A 12,476-nucleotide genomic window follows, 5' to 3' on the forward strand; every position below is an offset into this window, starting at 1 on the left:
TTTTAAATTTAATAAACAAAAAGCAACGTATGATGTTTGAAGGCTCTGGGTTCGATCTCAGGTATTTTAATAAACGGGTACATTTGATTAGTCTCAAGCAAAGACAAAACAACTATTCAGTGATTTTCAGTTTTCAATGTTCATCTAGTTTCCTGTTAATCTGAAAAAAAGATGAATGATATTTTATTCCGTTACATATTATGTGTTCGGCAAGCAGAAGTGAATTTCATTGATATTGTCACGTTACAAAACCTCAGTATGGTGCTATGAGTAAACATTGGAAATGAGAATACATTAGACTGAGTTATCTACAAGAAAGATACAAGTTTTATTTAATTGTTGTAGGACTTCACAATTTTTTCTGGTAAATAAAAAAATTTACAGAATGATAAACGAGATAAGTTTCAAACATGAACAACAGCGGAACCACTTCATAAATGTATGAGTGAAAGAGAGAAATGCGAATTAATTTTAATAAACCCCTTTAACCATAAGATAATTTATTTAGCAAAGAAATCCATCTCACGAGCTCGTATAAACTCTTAAAACTTACTAATTATGAAACTTACATTCTTTTGATGGTCAATGTAATACACTGAAAGTTAACGTTTAATTTTTATCATTCCTAAATTTGAAAAGTGTTTAATTTTCTTCATTACAGAGATGAAACACAATTCATTCTCAATTGGACTAAAACTTCATATGCACTGACGGATTTTAATAAACAAATTATCAAATGTCGTAAGTAAATAGACTTGTTTCACTTTTTATTATCAGCATATTTTATACTTTTATTCATTATTTGAAATCTTAAAGAAATTATAGTTCCATCAATCAATTGACCAACCCTTACCTGAAGGTTAATGAAGCCTTAAGTACTCTATGAAACTAACATGATGATTTTAAATTATAGACTTAAATTGATATTCTTCCAAATAAAAATGTACTAAAAACAGTAAACTTGAACATTTATTTTTTCAACCTTCGAGATTATCTATATAACTTATTTATTATTATTAGTAGTAGTATTAGCTTTATTCAATATTATATTCTTCGTACAATATAGAATTCTCAGCACAATCTATTTCAACAAGTTTCCTTTTCTTACTTCTTGATCGTTCTTAACGATAAATATTGAGTGATTGCCAGTTAGAAGTTAGCAGTTCAATCAACTGACGTCTAAATAATGTACATTCTTTTCGCTGCATATATCAAATAACCACGTTATCTATGGTTGAGCTTCTTGTAACTTGCACAGCGAAAGCTTGTACAGTTTTCATAAGCGCACCTGAATAGGTTATGCAGTTAATAGCTATAATGATGTATCGAAATAAACAAAATTAAATAACTTGTTGAAATATTTAGATGACAGGAACAGGTAGCCGAGATGTTCAGGCAGGCCACCTATTTTCAGATAAGCTAAATTACTTTGGCTAATGAGCACTTGTTAAAAGAATGGCAAATCATTTTAAATTCTCAAGTAGCTTCAATTAAAGTTAGCCATAAATCAAATTTTTTTATCATTGATATCTATATCTGTGAGTGATTAGACTATTCTCTATTAGCCAAAATTCTATTATACTAATAACGGGTAAAAGTTTATTCTTTTCTTGAGAATCTTTTTCTAGTATTTCTCCGTGAAATTTTGAAAATTGAATCTATATTTATTCACTTTTGAGAAAACGTTAGTTTTACATAGAGGTTAGCATTTTCTTTTACCGGATGGGTTTGATAAGTCTATGTTGAATACTTATACTTTATCAATGCTAAGAACCAGACGGAGTTTGAATATGTAAGTACTTGACTAAGATTGGGATTAGTACAAAAAGTTGGTGCAGATCTTTCTGCTCATATTTTTCCAACACTGTCTGACTTTAGCTAGACAACCGTTGAAAATGAGGAAGCAGGCTATTCTGTTATAGTATGCAATGTCTCATACTGTGTATATTTGTTTTACAGTAAGAAAATCCAGATTTATACTTTATGGTCAATAATTATATAAATAACAATATATATAAATATGCAATGTTCTTATTTTGTTGTATACATTTTCTTTATGAAATTTATAAACTGAACTATAAGTTTATTCGTTTGTTCTTTGTATGTTTCCTTGTTCCGACATCATTTTTTAGGAAGTCTCCTATCACTTTGAAGTATATGCACTTATTTTTAACGATTCTATTATAAATAAAGATTATCTAATTTTTTTCAAAATATTCTATTCCTTTCTGTCTTCCTTAATTTTTTTTTATAGGCTTCTTATGCTAATTCAGATTATTTATATTCCTCTTTTGTTTATTTCTCTGAAAAATAATGTTTAAAATTATTAGAGATTTTGTCAATATAAAATAGAAGTATATTCTCTTTTTTGTATTATTGTTGTAGTTGTTTTGTTGTACATCGTTTACATTAGTTCACACAGTGTCGCTTACTTTGTCTCCTCTACTTCTCATTCATATTAATAAGCCAAGTTTTACGATTTTTCTCCTAGTTATAAGAGTTTCCTACCATATTCTTCTTTGTGTGTGTGTGTGTGTAAGTGTCTATTTTCATTGTGAATGCATTTGTATGTCTAATGTAGTTAACTTGTGACAAGACATTTGATTTAATCTTGTCAGTTTGTCATTAATTTATTTTGGTATTTCATAACAGGAGAGATACTTTATAATAGAGAGGAAGAGAGCAGAAACCAGTTGAAAAAGAAATTCATTGGGGAAGTATTTATCATTCATCAAATTATTGATCTCATAGCCGGTATATATATGATATAACTCGCTAGAACTAAAGATCTCAATGTTATTGAAGTAGTCTCTTTGTTTGATATTTGATATTGAGTCATACAAATTTCAAATTACTCAGTGAAAAATCTCAAATTTTAAATAAAAATGTCCACTAAATATGGACTTCCAGTGAAGTCATTGCAATAATGAATATTCTTAAAGCTACTTTCAGATTGGAGAACTGAAAAGATCATATGGACAGAATATTACATTCAGCTCCCCATTACTCACCAAATAGCTAGAACTAGAGATTTAAAATTGATATCAAATCTCTTCATTAGGCTGGGAAAACCATAATTACAATAAAAAATAAACAACGTAGATAATTTACTAGGGCATCCGCTTTTAGTGATTTAAAATTATCAGTATTACTAGCAGAAGCAACAAATACATCTTCTGATTAAACCCTAGGTACGGTTCATCTCAGTTAACTCATCAATACCTTATGATCGAGTGTGCTGCTACGTATGTATAGTTATACTTTACCAGTTTCTTCTTTCCTGGTTAGTATACAGTTAGTTCGGGAACTATCAGGAGTCATCACACCTATATATATCATTGGATCGTGAAGATAATGTTGGAGAATATTTGTTATTTGCTGGTCAGCAATATATATATATATAACCTATCAATCTGTTCTAAAATTGGAGAACTTGATAGTCTCCAAAATTATAAGCAACTCATGCTCTCGCTATTTCACCTTATTCTCATTTCCATAAAGAGTCTTAGTAAATAAACTATTTCAAAATTTTTATAACCTCCTATACTGAAATGATTATAATAGCAATGCTAAATAATGAATACTTGATCCCTTACATTATTTTCCCAAATGTATCAATAAGAATGTCATTCATTTGAAATGAAATAAAAATCGACTAAAACCAGATTATAATTCTTGACAAGAATGACAAAGAGTTAGATGAATATCAGAAAAATAAAAGGAACAATTCAATTCTATTTTTTAATTTATTCATGTCTAATGAGATACAAATAAAATACAATACAAATTTGTTTTAAAATGATTCGCTACCTCTTTTATTAATAATAATAATCAAATAACCAACATCACCAAATACTCAAATTAAAACAACCAGGTCTATTGGGAGATATCAACTCACTGAAGACATTGGTGAAATGGTTGCTCAGCTTCGTGGATTGGTTGAAGTTAGACATTAACACCGTTAGATACCGGCTCATTGGTCTATCGGTTAAGTGCTCTGGCGCGAGACTGGTAGGTCGTGGATTCGAATCTTGCGAGGCGGGATCGTAGATGCGCACTGCTGAGGAGTCCTATAATGGGACGAAACCGTCGTCCAGTACTTCCAGGTTTTCCATGGTTGTCTAGCTTCAATTGACTCATGATTTCAACTATATATTAAAACAATATAGACAAGAAAAAAAAATAATGAGTTAGTATTACAATATCAATATATTGTCGGAAAATTTTACTTAATAATAAAAATATTATCTACACTTCCACTATTTTTTTCTTCCAAAAACCACTTCTATATAAATGAGAACTAACCATTTCATGTTTTTATCAGCTCGTATTTTATTCATTAACGCTGATGAGTCAGTTAATTCAAATAAAAAAGAAGAATTACCACTCCAAAAGATTATTCTTCTAGAATTCACTAATAAGTGTTTTATAAATTTCAAGTAATTTATGACATAATCTATCTAATCTAACTTTATTGCATTGAGAAACTCCCCTCCCCCCTCACCGTTTTTTTGATGACGGACTGTTCAAAGTTAGAAACTTTAGTGTTTTTAATTTATTCTGTTGAGGTGAACAGTATACATATTAATAAAAAAAAGTATTAGGTTAGAATATGATTTCCTGACATAACGGCTTAATTCTGACATACTATAGCTTTAAATAAAATTATTAACTTATTTTTCTATAAATAACCAACTTTTTCTAAAGAAAGAATCAGAGATATTATAATTCATCTATAGGTATAATAATACACTAGAGAATACTAAACATTACATTTTTATCAGAAGGGGTTTTTGTGGATATCATAGTAATTTTAATAGTTAAGATTATGAGTCAATTGAGGCTAGACCACCATGGAAAACCTGAAAGCACGGGACGGCCTTTTCGTCCTATTGTGGGACTCCTCAACAGTGCTCATCCACGATTCCGCCTCGCGAGATTCAAACACAGGACCTATCGGTTTCTCGCGCGAACCCATAAACTATAGACCACTGAATCAGCCGGCATCCAACGGTGTTAATAAGACGAAACGGCCGTCCAGTGCTTTCAGGTTTTTCACGGTAGTCTAACTTCAATCGACTCATCATCTCAACTATTAAAATTTACATTTTTGTTATTTAAAATCTTATGTATCAGTGAATTGATAGAAAAAAATAATACACTAATGTAAAAGAAAAACCGATTGATAGGATAAAATCTATTTTTACATTTTGGATCATATTGATCAGTTGATAAAGAGAGAGAAAGCAAATATTAATCCTTGTAGTAAAAACAAAAAGTATATAACTTAATGATAATCTTACGGTAGGTAGTTTATATTGAAAATCATCAAGTAACACTTTATGGTTATGAGTCACATTCAGTTGTGCGAAAAATGTTTTACTATTTTTTATTTATAAAATTGTTTTACAATGATTTGTTTGTTTTAATATATGAACAAAATTATAAAAGGGATAGAAAGTGAAGATTGTATATGTAACAAATCATTTGAATAATACTGATATGTATCCAAGTGTGATGTTTGTGGTATGATTGATAGACTTTATTTGTTCTATAAAAAAAAGGAATGAATTGATCATACTAGCGCAGAAGAAACATATTTATAAAAAGTTAAAACATAAAATCAACTTTAACCAGAATGATACATTTAAAAAGGGAAATAGATGAAAGTGTAAGGTGTCAGTAATATTCATTTGAAATGTTTTATAAAGGATGTTGTGATATCTCAATACATGTAGCAAATTTCTATTTTCACTTGGTTATTTATTTGTTACATATACCCATCATAAATTGAAAAGCACTCGGTATAATTTTATGGAGTGAACGCAAAACAGGGAGTTGGTATTTAGCAATTGATATGCACGAGTCATATTTGTTTTATGTTCCGATTTTCCTGAGGTTTTTAATATGTTTCAACATTGGTGCTGACTGACGTGAATGACTAGTGCATTAATAAACGTTAATATGATCTGAAGGTATTTATGAAACAAAGATGAAAAACGCATATTGGGTCATTCATTTGAAGTGATCTTTAAACAAAGTTAGTGTTACAGTTCATGAGCATATGTAATATGAAATATGAGTATAGTGTATTCCTATCACGGTGAAATTATGATTATTGTTAGACAACTCGAAGTTGTTCTACCATGTAAGCAGTATCAAATTTTTAAACTGCTGTTTCGATTCAATTTTCAAATTCTTTTGCTTTTAATGTAGATTTGTACTAATATTCAAGTTTGTATTCAAAGAACATGAATTTTCAAATTTAATGCATTGAATGTTCTTATCGGTTTCCCAGTATTACTATATATAGTTGAGATCATGAGTCAATTAAAGCTAGACCACCATCGGAAACCTGGAAACACTGGACGGCCGTTTCGTTCTATTGTGGGACTCCTCAGCAGTGCGCATCCACGATCCCGCACTCGCGAGATTCGAACCCAGAACCTACCAGCCTCGCGCGTGAGCACTTAACCTCTAGACCACTGAGCCGGCATTCAATGGTGTTGATGTCTATTGTATTGTTGTGAAAATAGAGCATGTTTATTTAACTTTGAAGTAAGAAATTTGCTTAGTGTTAGTATTCATTAAAATACTGACAGACACTCCACCATATTATTGTTAATATATTTTTCAATAGTTTCCCGTAATACATTAGGCATATTGTTTTATTTCATCATAAAAAAACCAGGAATGTTAACATGTAGACAACTAGTGAAATGAATTGGCGAATATTTGTTCATAGTACATAAGCGATTTGAACAGGACTAAATCAACGTTAAATATATATAGATAGGTTCGAAAACACCATAAAATAATCAGTATTAGTCTCATATTTGTGTTATTTTCTTAATATGATCACAGAACCATATCATATCTAAAATTCATTTAGAACTTAGTACATATTAAAGTTATTGTTATCTTACAACATAGCGTATGTATAATTTTAAAATCACTTATAACCTACAAGGTTTATATGGAATAAAAACGTAGGACACTGAATCTTCTACTTTGTTCCATGATAGATTAAAATAATCTATTTCAAAGTATAGTATAAATTGAAAGTTGGTAATCAATTCAAATCTCTTACATTATATTCATTTCTGATGACAAATAATTTCATATTGGACTGTATCTATGAATGATTTCATAGATCATAACTTTTCTAATTATATTCCAGTCTCTACAATGTTTCTCGAATTCTTTACAAATTTAAGAAATATAAACATACCTTCATAATTATTATTCATTTATATTTTGTCATTGTTTTCATAAATCAAAATTCAAGTGATAAATAAACTTTATCCAAAATAAGAAAGAGTAAATGATTCAGTTAATATAAATGTTTGCATACAAGCATACAATCTAATTTCATAATTCGACCATTGAACAGCATGATAAAGCTTACGATTAAGTAGGTGATTTTCTTCTTCTGATGTGATTGAAAATGTCAAACATGTACTTAGTGTTTACTTATTTGATATGTATATATAATCAAAAATGAGATAGGAGTGGAATTTCAGTTTGTTTATATATAAATACATAACTTTTGAAGTAATAATTTTGTTAGGCGTTAGGCAGATAAACAGTTATTTGACATTTGATTCACTATCTTATCTTTTCAACCATCCTTTTTTATCGTTTTTATTATTGTTATTATGATAATGATGATGGTTTATTTCATATTATCGTTTAATTACCTAAAGATATTTGTCTGGATTATAAACAAAATACATAGCAGAATAAGACATATATCATGAAGAAAATGCTGAGGAGTCCCACAGTAGAACGAAACGACCGTCCAGTGTTCCCAGGTTTTCCACGATGGTCTACCTTCAATTGACTCATGATTTCAACTTTATACAAAAAATGAGAATATGTTTATGGATCAATACTTACTCTTTTATAATTACATGATCTTAAATTACCTTAAATATATCACTAATGTTACATTATAATGAGTTGGATACTTTATTAGGATCATTTTTCACTATTCCTTCCGTTTGTATTCTTCACTAGCTAATTACTTACATACTTCTTATTACGTAATGATTTTAATGTTTTGTGATGACTATTCTAAGTCTATTTACCGACGTTTGACCTCGTATTTACAATGTTTAACTATTGATAAGACTTTTGTTATCGTATTTTAATATCCTTACTACTATCAGTACATCTGTCTTCCCACTACCAACTTGTACTTTTTTACCCAATATGCTCGGTGATGTATTCTATTTCATTATGACTGTTGACTCAAATAGCCTTGATTGGTCTAAAATTTTCGTATAAATATTCATGTATATTAGAGTAAAGCCTGATGACGATCTAATTGAAAACATTTGTTCACTTACATCTGTTGTTCGAATATTCTACAATGGATGGAAGATATGGCTCTTAATAAATATCTTCTGAGTATATTTCATTAATTTACTACTGAGTCGTTTATTTATTAGAAAACTTTATTATTTTAAACTTGATTGAAAACAATACTTTATGCGTACTAACTCTTTTAGGAACCCTATAATTTTTTCTAGATATCACTATACCCTACATATGTCCTTCCTTTATCTATACTTCTGAAAAGTGTAGAACCCAAAAGTTTGTGAACTGAATTCATTATATAATAAAATTATATCATAGTCAAAGAATACCGACATAAAATTAAAATATTATTACAGTATTGGTTATTTCATGCCAATAATTTTACTGTAACAAATACCGAATAATGTATAAATATATTTCTATGTATCAATAATCTTATTAGTTTCAAAGTATTTCTATTATTTCTACTATTGTTAACCATGAATAAATTCTTTCAATAAAACGATATTCTATGATCATGCATGAAATAGAAGAATACGTTATTGTTTACCAGTGCATGACGTTAATATGTACACTCAGTTTTCTTCTAAAAAGAACGGAAATGGATGTCTATATATATACTGGTCGTTGTCTGATTTGACAATGAATACTTTCATCGTTTGTCAGAAGTTTTGTCTTGATATAATTCACTACTAGTCAGTCTATTGTTTTTCAATTGGTTGGCCTTAATTGAAGATTGATCTTGAAAAATAAAAACAACCATTGCTTGATTATCTTGAATAAAAAATCAATCAAGCAATAATTTTCACTGAATATATAGAAATCTACATAATAACGTCATGAATAGATTGTTGATTTTGCTTTCTAAATTGTAGCTACTACAGAAGATGATTGAATATTATTGTGTAGAATGATTCCGAGAGATTATTATGAATTTTTGAATTTAGGCTTAAGAATGCGTTGGCCTATAATAAATATATGTATCTATCTTGTTATGTGTTGTAATGTATTCTATGTGAAACAGATGTTTACGTTATTTATTTCTAAAGTGTCAAACTTGACCGGAATCTCATTTTGGAAAATAAATTCTTATTTATCATAATTATTGATGTTATTTCACAAAGTGAGGCAAAAGTTAACGAGCCGTTTAAAATAGTGATGAATAAGATATGTATTCCAATTATATGTTTCACATAAGGTTATTTCAATTAGCTTTCAAATGCAGTAACATCTTGTGACACAGGATTAGATTGAATTTTTTTACATGACAGAATAAGCCACTGATATATGTCATAATTAGATAATTCTGTTTTACTGACATGAGGATAAAACTGTTATTACGATTCATACAGCAAGATCGCTTGATAAATTTAAACAAGGCAAGAACAACAGGGTTCGGAGAATAAAATGAGTTCATCAGTCTATTTCACGGTTTCTCATTGGCTGCATACTACCTTGAATTAAAGTTATTATTATCATTATTAACAAATGTTTAGCATACTTTAATCTTTGAAGTTTAAATAAATATTCGTAAGGTGACTTGAGTCATGATAATGAGAAGAATAGGTGTACAAAGTGTATGAATAAAGATAGTCAAAACTGATGTGCTCTTATATGTTGGAATGTAATAATTCAGAGGTTATGTAAAGGTAATGACATAAAATAATAATGACATGAAAAATGAACAAACATGTGAACATCAATCGGATTATCTAAGAGATGAGTATCAGATGACGAAAGAATAGTTGAAATAAGGGGTTGGGAACAGGGTTGAAAAAAGATAAAAACTAATAAGGGTTATTAGATAAACATACAATCACTTAGGCAGGGGAAGGCGACTAAGACTTTCCTTCTGTATGCATAGTTTAGTTCGGAAACGATTAATAGCGATTGCTACTGCCAAACGAAGTAAAACTGACGTTGTTTTGCTCATGAATTATTTTAAATCCATTGCCTAAATTGACCGCATGCCAGACAGCTTTTTGATAATGGGTGGTAAACAGTAAATAGTCAGCTGAAAATACTGTCACGTGAATACACAAAGTGTTACGATGATTCTGTTAAGTAAAATTACGTAGCCAAATGTCAGAAACATCGTCGTGATAAGCATTCATCCTGATTATCGAAATTATATATATATATATATATTTACAAAGATGATGAGTAAAGTTGAGGGGACGTCCAGAGTCATTCAGGCACATCAATTAATCTTTAAGTTACAGGTAGAATCTTGCACTTGATGAGCTAAGTGACTGACCTGCTGATATTGCTCATTTTATATTGAATCACCAAAATTTTGTGTTGAACTGCCATGTGAGTACACTATATTAGGTAGAGTGTTAATTTGTCTCAAAATTCGCTAATTACATGCGAATTTCCAGCTGCTATTTAAGAAAGCGAAAGGATTCAATGCAATTAATAAAGCATAACTTAGTTGTCACTTTGAACTTTGGTGTATGAATTAAGCTAGTTTTTAACTTCAGTCATTATTATTGTAATGGATAACTGTTTTATTGATTACGAATATCTTAGCCGATCAAATATGCATACTCTTTTATATAGATTATATTTCCCAAATCGTTAGTTTGCCACTGAATTTAGTCGGTAGGTCATTGTTCTAATTAAAATCCGCTTAAGTCATAAGTTCGGAATCCAGTTAGCAGTTTTCGCAGCTTCAAGACTGCCTCACTATCGCTACTAACACTATCCAGAATCCAACTGTCCACATACTGAATAATGTTATTGTTTTTAGACCAAAAGTTTCACATAAATCCTCAAATGTCATAAAAATCCTAGCTTTCAGAATCTTACTTACTTACTACTTACGCCTGATGCCTCTCGTGGAGCAGCATAGGCCACCCCTCAGCATTCTCCAGGATCTTACCAAACTAATTATTCACACCTACAACCAGAAAGTGAATGGAATGTTATTTCACCTTTCTATGAGTAAACGTTTGGTGGAATATATCATTATCTTTAAGGCTTCTGAAGCTTTTCGGACAATCAAGTTGAAATATTCTCAACTGTATGAATAACTTACATTACATCAGTAAAAAAGATGCATCCCTTTCTTGCTATCGTTGTTCATATGATGTTTATAAATATCTGTTTTAACAAGAATAATGATTATAAAATTACACGTAATAGTGTAATAATAACAATAATGAAATTATCAAGTATATAATACCTTTAGGATTTATCTTGTGTCCTTCCTTATAATTCGAGAATCTTTAATGAACTTACCATCACATTCCACTTGAAGTAAAATATAATGTCATTTCTTATTATATACAAAAACCAAGTCATTCTATGTATCTCTCACAAAGTTTTACCTTTTTTTCTCCATTCTTTTGTTGAAAAACACTCGGAAAGATTAGACTAAACATACATTCGTTCATTCATCCATGTTTTATTTACCCCAAACATTTACGTTAGATTTAACTAAATTTTAGCATAATTTATAAACTATCTTTTTGATGGAGTTTTGTTCTCTCAGCAAACCATCCAGCTCAGAGAACAAAACTATATCAAAATCACCCACCTGAGTTACAAATCTTCTCCACCATCCCAAAACTATCTTTATTACATCACAGATATAAACATAAATGATTTAAAATACATTCCTATTTATTTGGACTCAATTACAACACAATATAATAGTAATCCTAAAAAGTGAATATGATATTATGTAATCTAGATAAAACCAATAGACATCTATAGAAATAAACATTTATTAATGAACTAATACTGTTATTCCCTTTAATCATATATACCCCAGCTAAATTTAGTGTAAATATTATCTTGAATATGATTAACAAACACTCTTTTATGGATCATAAATTATTATTAATGTAATATGATCTTTTTCTTTGATCATTGAAATATGATCATAATTATCCTTTACTTATATATACATGGTGTAATTGTTTATTTTATAAGTGCATGATTATTTGTAGTCATAAAACCAAAAAAATTTTTGACACTAAAAATTTGTATCCAACTAAATGGTCTTGGTTAAAAATATAAAAAGAAAAGAAAAAAAACGACGATCGATATATTAAATGTGAATAAATTCATATTCATTCAAAGTATTTATATTTCTTGATGTATATTAATACGACAGAATTCACTTGGTGTTGTATACTTGTATCTTC

Source organism: Schistosoma mansoni, chromosome 1 (assembly GCF_000237925.1).
Source record: "Schistosoma mansoni strain Puerto Rico chromosome 1, complete genome".
NCBI lineage: Eukaryota > Metazoa > Platyhelminthes > Trematoda > Strigeidida > Schistosomatidae > Schistosoma > Schistosoma mansoni.